Source organism: Melanotaenia boesemani, chromosome 10 (assembly GCF_017639745.1).
Source record: "Melanotaenia boesemani isolate fMelBoe1 chromosome 10, fMelBoe1.pri, whole genome shotgun sequence".
NCBI classification, from domain to species: domain Eukaryota; kingdom Metazoa; phylum Chordata; class Actinopteri; order Atheriniformes; family Melanotaeniidae; genus Melanotaenia; species Melanotaenia boesemani.
In genome coordinates, this window is record NC_055691.1 from 33,090,453 (window position 1) to 33,100,825 (window position 10,373).

A 10,373-nucleotide genomic window follows, 5' to 3' on the forward strand; every position below is an offset into this window, starting at 1 on the left:
CTTGTTGAAAAACCATTCAAATTTCGAAGGTTTGTCTCAGGTATCACATGACCTAGCACCTACAATACAGCCTTGACTTTCATTTTGGATCTTGTGATCAAAACTTGTTTGGTCAGGCAGGTAAACAAATCACAGGTGTCAAGGACTTAAGCGACCCAAACAATGGTCACATGTCTTAAGCAGCATTTCAGCAATTTCTATGCTACAGACTCTCTACCATCAAGTTAGAAGTGAAGATGCCTTTCAGATGACAGCCTAAAGAATCTTAAATAGTCTTTAAGAATAAAAAAGGAAGTTTATGTGCCTTCATTCAAGCGCTAAGGATGACCTTTGGCATGCCTTTCTTCATTTTCTATTGTCACTGTATTTGAGGGCAACAGCCAGTCAATTTGTGATGAAAGCCCTGTTAGGCTTCAATACTTTCACAGACCCATTAAAAAAAACACCAACAAATAGAAAAAAAAAGAAAAATTAAACACCCTCAATCAATTGGGGCAAACCCGACAAACGTAATTGTTGGTAATTGCTCATCAACATCCCCTATCAGCTTGAACATGCAAAGGCACGAACGGGAAGAGCAGAATCAGTGAAGAGAAACAATGCCGATAAAGCCCACAGGCATAGATTATGTATTTGTTTGGGTCATTAGGAACTCATAGTGATCCAGTGAGCCGCAGCATTATATCAGCAACAAGGCCAAGACTCTTCCTTGTTGGGTTAGCTGTGCGTGTATGTGCAGAGCCAATTGGCTCACACTGATATCTCCCAATTCCTAGAAACTATTGTTCCCTGACCCTCAAATAACATGTAAGAGGCAGAGAGAGGGCAATTTTTGGCAGTTTGCCCTTTGAAATTCTGTTCATAGCAAAAAAAAAAAAATTGTAACCGGTGGTGATCATAAAGAAACTTAGAAATGTTAAGATCTTTTAAGTGGTCATTTTATCTTTGATATTTGGTATTATGTGGTGATGAGTCAATATTAAAGATATTCCCAGTTTTTGTCAGTCTTTATCATTTACAAGTTGAGGAGTGTACCTTAAGAAGAATAAGTTTTACTGGATTTTTTTTGGCAAACTCCACAATTCCTGTGAACTCAAAGGAAAGTCTATGTTTATCCTAAAATATGTGCATGTCAGTAGGGAGTTTATCAATGAGCTCTGATACTGGAAAGCCTTAAAAAGCTTAAAAAGATCATTGGAGCACTCAAGGTTAGACTGGAAAGCCCACTGGCTCTGCTGCCAAATCCTCGAAAGAGCAGAGGAATTAAACAGCCAAGACAAGTGGGCGGTTGGAGAGTAAACACAGTGTTTTGCAACCTTTCTGCATGTTGTTGATCTGATACACCAATTCTTTGCAGCTGCACAAATCTTTAACATATGCACTATTGTTTTGTCACTTTTGTTATTGACCGGGAAGGAGGTTTTTGTTGTTCCATAAAAGCTTTATTTGAAAGTAGGGCCTTAATTATGGTGTGAAAACTGAGCAAATAGAGGGAGCCGAGCTGACGGAAACCCAACGCTTCCAACCCAGTAGTAGCACTTTGACAAAGGAGGTCAGTGCCAAGTCAGATAAAGTTTATTTATGTTTTTCTATAACTCTTTCATTGATATCTGCAGCACCCAAATAGTATCCCCACTTTGCTTATTTACTCAAAGAGTCTTGCCTCTGAACTGCTCTCATTCAGCACTTAATGTCCATAACGCCTTGGGTAATTGCTGTTTTCCCCTGCCCCTGAGATCTTGCCACTTCACAAGACTAAGCTCCTCTGTCCTCTTGTTTATTTTCAAAGGCCTCAACCAGGGCAAATACCCTCAGGTCAACTTCAACAGGCTAGCGGCCTTGTGTGTGCCTCAAAAGTGCCCTGAAAATCTGTTGCACAGACATAAATTTGTAGCCGTTGCATGAAGGGGCGGGAAGAATGTGGATAGGTATGAGAGTCCTGGTGGTGGGACTGACTCAGGTCTTGCTCAGAGAGGGGTTTACAGCAGGGATCACTGAGCTTCGGTCAGCTCTTTCCTGCTTCAAAGGCTGGGAGGAGAAGTTCTGTGAAATCATACAATAACAGCAAATATAACCACCCTTTCAAAACACAACTGGATTGAACTTGATAGGTGGGAATGAAACAAAAGGAAAGGATGGAGTTTCACAGCTGATACAAGGAAAGATAAGAACATATAGTCCTGGTTTGTGTGCTGTGTGAACATATATTGAAGGTACAAGCATTTTGTACTTGCAAATTAAACATGATTATAAGAAAACCCCTTTTCTACTCTGAGAAAGGACTGATCATTTATACCCTCCAGTGGCAACACCCTACAATGCATATCGGCTATTATACATATTCACACATGATGATGCACAATTCAGTTACATTATTTTACACCGAGTTGCTTCATTGGAGCACATACAAGCTGATGTACCTCAGATCACCTCAACAGTTACTGAAAAGTTTGATAATTATCTATGCTGTCTTATGGTTTTCTGAAATACTTTTCCATGAACAGAGGTCAGGACCCATGTAAATCCTTAAGATGTGTTCAGATTTAGAGGTTGAAGCTATTGAATGGCGTTCTATGTGTCGCTAGCTGCTGCTGGTTTTAGTCTGCTTTAATAAAGCCAGAGGAAAATTATAAATTGTGAAAGATACACTTAGAAATCTTGCAGAAATTTGTCTGTCCATCAATTTATAAATACATCGATCAGTCGACCAACTGCCCAGTACTGACAACGTCATTATCAACAGCTCTGTTGATTGTCGGGTGGAGTCTGTTTGGATCAAGTCTGCTTTGCAGAGATTCATCAAATCCCATCAGACTGGCATCTGGGAAGATTGGAGGCCAGATGAGCACCTTGTTCTTTAAGCCAGTTCTAAGTGACTTTTACAGACCCATGCTGCCCCACTCAGGAAGGCTATAAGGTACTGTTGCTATATAGATGCGGAAGGACTGGTCTGAAAAAATGTTTGAGTAGGTGTCAAGTGTCAAAGTAACATCCGTGAGAAGGTCGGGATCCAGATTTTCACAGCAGAACACTGGGGTTGGGGGTTGTGCTACTTCTGAGTAGTGTCTTACATGCAATAAAAAGTTTACAGAATGCTTTCAGTTTGCAGAAGCATAAACAAAATCTGACAAGGTGCAATGCTAACAGCCAGCAATGCTAACAGTCAAGCTAACATTTTTGCCACCTAAAAAAACTTGAATCATAGCAGTCAAAGCAAATGCTATATACTGATTTATCACACCATGTCACTTCTGCATCAAACTGTTATTTAGTTTTTCACTTACATGTTCAACCATAAAATGATTTTGTTGCAACGCTTTTTACAGACCATATAACACGGCCGGGGCTTCAACCCCATGTGCAACCTGGACCATATTACATGTTACAGTCTGATGCAAAAGTGAAGTGTAAAAAAACACAAATCGGTGTTTGTTAAAGTCACTAGCTATAGCATTTTTGTAGTTTCAGTTGTTTTAGATGCCAAAAATTATTCTTCTGGTGACCCCCTTGTGATTAGATGTGAGGTTGGTAAGAAATGGTAAATGGTCTGTATTTATATAGTGCTTTATTGTACCTGGAATGATACCGAAAGTGCTTTACATTATACGTCACATTCACTTCACTTCACATTCACACACTGATGGCAGAAGCTGCCATGCAAGGCGCTAACCACAATCCATCAGGATCAATTTGGGACTCAGTGTCTTGCTCAGGGACACCTCGACATGAGCTCGACAGGCTGAGGATCGAACTGGCAAACCATCAAGCTACAACACGACCACTAAACCCACTGAGCCACGCCGCCCTAAATCCTAAACCAAGAGAACTTCAACTGCTTTCTAGTGCAGGTGAGACACTGAATGCTCATTAGTACTTCACACAAACCATTGAAGAAATATTAAATAGTAAAAATGATAAATTGCCCTTTATTGTTGTGGTTGACTGGTGTGTATAAGAATTGTGACATTTGTGATCAGCGTTGCTTGCTTATCAAGTCCTTTTTCCACATAGGGGTTGAGTTTCATTGGTTTAAAAAAAAAATCCCACTACTGTTCCTTGATTTGAGGGCAAGATTTCTTGTTTTCACACTCAAATATACTGAGTAAAAGAGTGCACCCTGAAAAAAAGGTGGGAACTATTTGCTCAGTCAGCATTTATCTAGTATTCGACAGGAGGATGTTTGACAGACAGCTCATTCAGCAACCAAAGAGAGAGGAAAAAATATCCAAGAGCATATGTTTTGAGAGAGCAGAGATGTGTCTTAATGTGAGGGAAAGAGACCAAGCTTGAGTGCAGGAGATTTGAACCTTCAACACTAAATTTAAGAAGAGGAGCAGAGTTTTGAAAGGAAGAACAAAATATTTGAGAACAAGACAGGACTTTTTGAGGGTGAGAGCAGAGTTTTTAGAAAGAGCAATATGATATTTGAGCGTGAAAACAAGAAATCTTAAATGGGAAAATGCACCCATATACTGCCATGTCAGAGGTCAGCTCTTGATAGACCTCAGTTCTTTTACACATAACTCTGACTTGAAAGTGACGTGTTATGAGGCCTGTTATGGGCCAAAGTGTTGCAAAGTTTGTTGTTACAAGAGAATTGACAACTCCATTACATTATTTAAACCAAATGTCAGCCAGTAATGATTCTAAGTTGATTGTTGGGGCACCATTACTCCACTATTTGTATCAAACTATGATGTTTCCATGCGTAGCTCAAGTAGTGTTTGCATGGAATATATTCAATTTGCCAATTTTATACAGGCTTGTGGAAACATGAACAGCAGAATGCTAAAAAGTTAAGTTGCTGGATAATTATAGCAAGTTTAAGTATCCAGAAAAGAGTCAGACTGTTTCTTGGTAGTCTCCTCTCAGGTGTTTAGAGCAGAGTGAGCCGTGTAAGAGGCACATTAAACATCAATGACAGATTTTCTAAAACAGGAGTTGAATATTCCTCCTCTCTGGTGCACTTCCAGGTCATGCTGCCCTTGGCCCACTGATGCATGATCTCATCTGACTAAATTGTTTATGGTTTCTTTGTCAATGGGGGCTTTTTCTCAGGAGGAAGGGATGCCACTGTGCTGGGTTGCCCTTGCTCCTGTATAGAAAAGGTAACTACCATTACTGACACACCACACATGGAAGCCATCAGAATCTACTGGAAGCTTGTGGACTGTAAGCAGACCCAGAAAAAGTCTATATATGTATGAAAATAGCAGTACACAGAGGATACACAGTGCACAAACGGTGTGTTTGTGGAATAGGTGTAAATGTGTACGTCACTTGTATTTAAGGTATGTTTGACTTGTGTGAGCTCCTGTTTTTCTCTCTTTGACAGCTAAATCTGCCCTTCCTCCCTTCCTTGTGCATAACCTCAGGAGATGATTTGTTCATTTTTTCCCCCAATTGTACAGACCGGTCCCCACTGACAGGGCTGCAGTGTGTTCTGTAGATATGCTACAAGTCACCCTGTAAATAGGTCAGCTGTCTGAAGTGTGATGTGTCATGTGCTCTTTTCCAGCTCTGAAATGTCTTCTCTAATGAGCCCTAGTGATTTTGGAGAAGAAAACACCACATCCCTTTTTCCAATAAAGCCTCTCTCTGCCTCTCCGAGCCTTGCATGACAGAAACAAAAGCTGTTTGTCCTTTTGGGGATTGGTGTGTGAGTATGTGGGTACTGTATGTGCACGTGTTCATCTCTACCATGCTTTCTTTCAGTTTGTGTTCTTCTATCTTATTCTTCTTTCTGAGTGTTGACTCAGCAAATCTTTAGTCAGACTGAATACTTTTAAGGTGTTGGTCCTCTACAAAAACTAAATTAAAACATATATAAGATATTTCTAATATAATTTTTAATGCAGTTTTGTACCTCTACAACATAAACAACTATGTGGTACATCGAATGGAATTGAATTGAAGTGGAAACCAGGCTTAAAAAACTTTAAATGAAGCAATTAAAAGTTAATAAGGGGGACTGGAAAAGGCAGCAGATTGAATCTTGTGGGAACAAATGTATTAGGAGAGCAGAGAACAGCAAACAAATATTTCTGGGGCCCTGCAGTTCTGAAAGAGTGGGGCACCAAGAGTGCCATGAAGGCATCATGCCTACAGGCGCTTACATCTAGAGAAAAACAAATAGACATGAATGACATTGTAAGATGACTATGACTGCCTACGTCACCTGTAACATAATGAAACTTTCTTCAGTGTGTATACTGTAGGAGAGTCATCAGAGGTAATCACAGTTCAGACAAACACTATATGAATGTCTGCCACATTTTTTTTTTCACACTCTGTGCCTGCTGTCCCTGTGCCATGGATTCCCAGGGCCCCATTCCCTATCTCTGCACCCGACACAGCCTCAAGTGCACAAAGGGGGCACAGTGTCGTTCTGATCTGTCGCTGTATCAGAAGTAACACGTTTCCCTCGATTTCTGATACTCTGATAGCTGGTACGTTTTATCACCATGTTGTGTGGATAACAGAAATTGGCATCAGAATTAGAGCATTTTATGATCTTCAGTTTACACATAGCTGACTTGTGAGAGTAAATGACACATCAGTGGCCAATAACAAGCCCTTGGCCACTGAATCATGACTACCAGCTTTACAGCTGGACTTACTTCCCAGAACTTTAGCCACTGACCTGTAACAGGGGGAATGATGATGGGAAATCCTTGTTTTCCTTTTGATTGTTGGTGTTTTTTTTATTCCTTTGCCTCACTTTCTTTTTTAGAAAGTATGCAGTATCAATCAGTGTGCATAGCTCCCAGGAGCCTTTATTTCAACAGGCTTAGCAAAGAAATTCCAGATTTCATTCAATGTGAAGAAAACCTTGTTACTGTTACTAGAGACTAATCGTGACCTTTTTGTAGTACTTTTAATGCTTTAGTTTCCCTTTGGGACTTCCTGTTGCTTTTACATAACACAATTTTAAACAAATGTTAAACATGATGGGAAGTTATTGTTAATATATGAATCGGCCATCGTCAAATAAATAACAATTTATACATAACTTTTTATGTGGGATAATAAAATTGTTCCCCTGATGTGCCCTGATTTCCTGATTATCAACATTAAAACAAATAGCAGCTGGATAGCTCAGTTGGCAGAGTATCGGTCTCATGTGCAGGAGACCAGAGTTTGATTCCTCCAGGGGATGCATATTAACAGCTTCCTTGGGCCCAGTTGAGTCCTTGGGCAAGACCCTTAAATGCTACTGCCGAACCACTGTGAGTCACTTTGGATCAGAGTCTGCTAAATGACATGTAATGTAAGATGTGTGGCCTTCTTGTCTTTGATGGTAGGATTTGTCATTAGTCAGCACTCTGCAAAGCTAGAACATATTCAACAAGTATGAAAAAGGCAACATGTTGTAGACAAAAGAGCTCAGAGGATGGAACTGAATAGGACTCGGTTCTGCATGATCAACTCATCGATTCAAAGGAACGTGTTTGCTAAAGCACTATGACATGGAAGATAATAAGGATCCAACTTCTGTCATAATTACCCCTTGAATGTCTGGGTACATAAAGCTTTACTGCCAGGCAAGAATGTAGCAGTGAAGCACTGCCCATCACATGAAATGGGTGCCAAGCTACTAAAGTAGCACCCCGCTGATGGCCTCCACATGATGCAAAGAGCTAAGATGACTAAAACTGCATGTACATTGTGTGGTATAGCCTTAAGGTCACAAAAGCGCTGAATGTGGGCCCCTTGGTCTGCATTTACACAGTGGGCACAGCTATGGTTCACTAATCCATTCATCCTGTCATTCTTTCAATCACTCATCTCAGTCTCTCCATACTCCTTTCATCTGGTGTGAAACAAAGATCTGAATTTTGATCTCAGAGTGCACACGGGTGTAATGCTCCTCTCAGTCGCAAGTGAGCGGACTTAAACTGCCTCCGGAGGTATTTCATGATAGACCTCACCTTGCAGCACCATGGTGCTGTGCACATTTAATTCATTATCTGACACATTAACTGCTAAATAGGCTCTACTGCGAGGACCTTAATCTGTCTTTGGCCACACAGACTCTTTAATTCCCTCACACGCGCACACAAACAAACACTTGCATGCGCACACAAATGCTCAATTGTACACACCCAGACTCACTGAAAGACCCCCAAAGGGTCAAGGGGCAGGATTTGACCGTTAGTACTGCCGACACTGAACTCATTTAACTCTGTGCTGAATGATGTGTCCATTGTGTGTTTGTGAGGAAAGGAGAGGAGGAAGGAGGAAGTGAGGAGAGGAGAGAAGGCACTTTCATATGTGTGGGGAATTCACATGTATAAGATTCTGGGAGCTCCCATAGTGTTTTAGTCAATGGAATTTTTGGTTAATCCTCATTGAAACTGGGAGCTCCTTTCATGTTAGGACGCCAAAGTGACCTACTGTGACCTTTTGTCCTCCCTCTTTGAGGCCTCACTCTAACGATTAGCCTACACTCACAATGCCGACGCATGGAGAGGCAGAAACCAATGTTTGTAGGGCTCCAATACCCCTCCAGGGTCTGGGGAGCTCCATCCTCACCAACCAAACTGGCACATCCTGAATCGAAACAGACTACAAGAAGAAGAAAGGGAGTGAGAAAGTGAGAGGGAAAGCAGAGAACAGGAGTGAAAAACAAGTGAATAATAAAGGAAATCCTTGAGACTGTTGATGGAGGGAAAAGTGGAGGAAGGAGAGAGGGCAAGAAAGAATGGGAAACAGAAAAATACCAGAGCAGCAGTCAGCATGGCGAATAAAAGCCAATCTTAAGATAAGGTTGGCACAAATATGTTCTAAATTGTGTCGTGGAGTCCATAGCAAATGTAAGAGGTACTGCCAAGTCACAACCACAGACATGTACAGATGTTTGAGATATTAATGTTCAGGACAAACAAACAAACAAAAAGTTACAAGGATGCATGACTAACCTTACATGGTGTGTCTTTCGCAGAAAGCTGCAACAATGTAAGATGGGAACCCACACACAAACAAACACACACATCCACAACCTTACAGGCACGAATGAGGTTGTGCCAATGACGTTGACCTTTCTGCTCGAAGATTACAAAATCCAGACAAATTACTCTCAATGTTTGTGCTCATTTATTAAGTTTGTGTGTGCCTAAGTATGTGTAAATCTCAGATAGAGAACGAGTGTGTGTATGTGTGTGTGTGTCAATGTGCAGACGTTAACCCACATGCACATTCATTATTCATGAATGTGTGTGAATTCGTGCCAAAAACATATCGTTCAAACAAAGGCCATTTCTCAGTGTGTGGGTGTCTGTGTGTGTGTGTGTATACTTCAAAAACACATACTCACTGAACTCCTATCATACCCTTCCAACATATGCTATGAGTCTGGCCTGTGTCCCGAGGAGCACTGCCATATGAGTGAAAGCCCAGGCAACCCCAAACAATCAAACAATCCAAACGCTGAAATGAACTCAAGCAATGGAGGCATTTGAAATGCAGTACGGGGAGTATAGAATTTAACCATATAGCCACAGATTTTTTTAAATGTAGATTAGCCCCCTGGTCTGATAGTTTTTCATCTTCATGGACTGAATTCTGAAAGCATATTTCAGACCTCGGTGAAAAGAAACCTCAAGTTCTCCCTGGTATCAGTCTCTCAGCAGTGAATCCTTCCAAGAGGCCTCGGGATGCTTCCAAGTACTAGTGCAAAGGGTTACACTGTTTTACTCTCTCAGATGAATAAACAGTTTTCAAACATTATTTTTTCTTCTTGCCGCTGGTGAATTTGTGTAAAAATACACCAACACACTCACAAGATTACACATATGTGTGCACTGACATGCGTGCTGCTGCAAAAAAGCAAAAATCAGAGTTCAGGCAAATTTAAATTTCATTATTGAGATAAACAACCTGTTTTTTTATTGACTGTAAAATTGCTTTAAGAAAGTCAAGGAATTTTTTCAGAATAACTGTCTCAAAAAAAGACTTACCACAAGTTAGATTCCACTCATGTCCTGGAAGAGTAAAATTTGGTTTGCACAAACTGAATTTGTCTCAGTCCTGCAGCAGTTTGTTCACCAGCAAATGTCAATACTTGAACATGCAAATTGACCCGTTACAGTGAACATTCTTTTGTAGTTAGCATTGAGTTAGGAGGCAGGTCTTAGAACATTGTCTATTTCTGCTCTTGGCCGGGATATTTTACACTTGCTTTTGGCAGGAGAAACAATCAAACTAGTCAAATGTCACACAGGGTGCGATCTGTCTCTTTTGCAATTCAAACCCTTGTTCACAGGAGTTTTCTCGATCCGTGCATTGCACAGACACATATACATGCACAAACACAAGGGCAAAGGCAAACTCATACACACATTACACCTTCCTTTGGTAGCAGGGCTTTCTGA